Genomic DNA, 1,296 nt, shown 5'->3' on the forward strand with positions numbered 1-1,296 from the left:
TGAGAGTGCTTCTCTGCTGCATTGTTCCAATGGGGACACAGTGGAGGTTTGGAGAGTCAGGTGAGCTCAAACATCTGTTTTTAATACATGGGAAAAGAAAAATCAGATAAAGGAGGTAACAGGAAAGGGTAAAGAAACACCAAGTAGAAGATGATGGAGAACAAGAGACAGATTTAAAACTGAATAGCAGACAGGAAAAAGCTAGTGGGCAATTGGAAGGCTTTTGGTGCAGTCAGACATCCCGTGTCCCAGTGCTTGTGTGAGGTCTGGGCAGAGCAGCCAATGTCTGCCTGGGCATACTCTGACATGGCAAAGATCCACCATGATCTTTTGAAAAGAAAGATAAATGCCAGATCTAAGGTACACGAGTAACCTTAATTTTGCTTTGGTTGTATATGCTTTATGATGGCAACAGTCAAATACTGCTTTTTTTCCTTTTTCCTGAGGCCTAAGCTTTTCTCAGTGGCCAGGCTGAGTGCTGCGTTCAGCCATTCCACACGCTTAATGACTGACAATTAAGTATTCATTTTTTACCTTGTTATTTGTTGAATGGTGCTGCATATCAGAATCACAAACCAAAGGAGGCCTAGAGGAACTCTCATGTGATGGCCACAACTCTGCACTAAACTGGAGCACAAGTCCTGTGACGAGTGGCTGAGGGAGCTGGGGTTGTTTAGCTTGGAGAAAAGAAGGCTTGGGATGACAATATCACTCTACAACTGCCTGAAAGGAGAGTGTAGCCTGATGAAGGTCAGCCTCTTCTCCCAGACAACCAGCAACATGACAAGAGGACAGTCTTAAGGCGCAGCAAGGGACGTTTAGTTTGGACACCAGGAGGAATTTCTTCACAGAAAGGGCAGTTTGGAAAGGGCTGTGCAGGGAGGTGGGGGGGTCCCTGGAGGTGTTTAAGGAATGACTGGATGTGGCACTCAGTGCTAGGTCTAGTTGACCATGGCAGTGTCCCGTCATAGGTTGGACTCAATGAACTCAGGGGTCGTTTTCCAATCGAATTGATTCTGTGATTCTGTTATAGGGTCTTGTAAATAACTGTCGGTTTAACCTTAGGAGAGCAGGGATGGGGTGCACATCATTCCCGTTACTGGGTTCGCGGCGCCCGGAGCCCGACTGAGAAGGTGCTGCTAGGGACAGGTGAGCCCCAGTTTCTGGAAGCACCAAGGGTGACCAGCACTTCCCACTGCCGGCTCCCGGACAAACAGAGCGGCAGCCGGGCACGGAGCGGCGCGCGCCGGGATCGCCCCGGCATCGGCCGTTCCCATGGCGGGAAAGGGTGGGCCG

Source organism: Geospiza fortis, unplaced genomic scaffold, assembly GCF_000277835.1.
Source record: "Geospiza fortis unplaced genomic scaffold, GeoFor_1.0 scaffold40, whole genome shotgun sequence".
NCBI lineage: Eukaryota > Metazoa > Chordata > Aves > Passeriformes > Thraupidae > Geospiza > Geospiza fortis.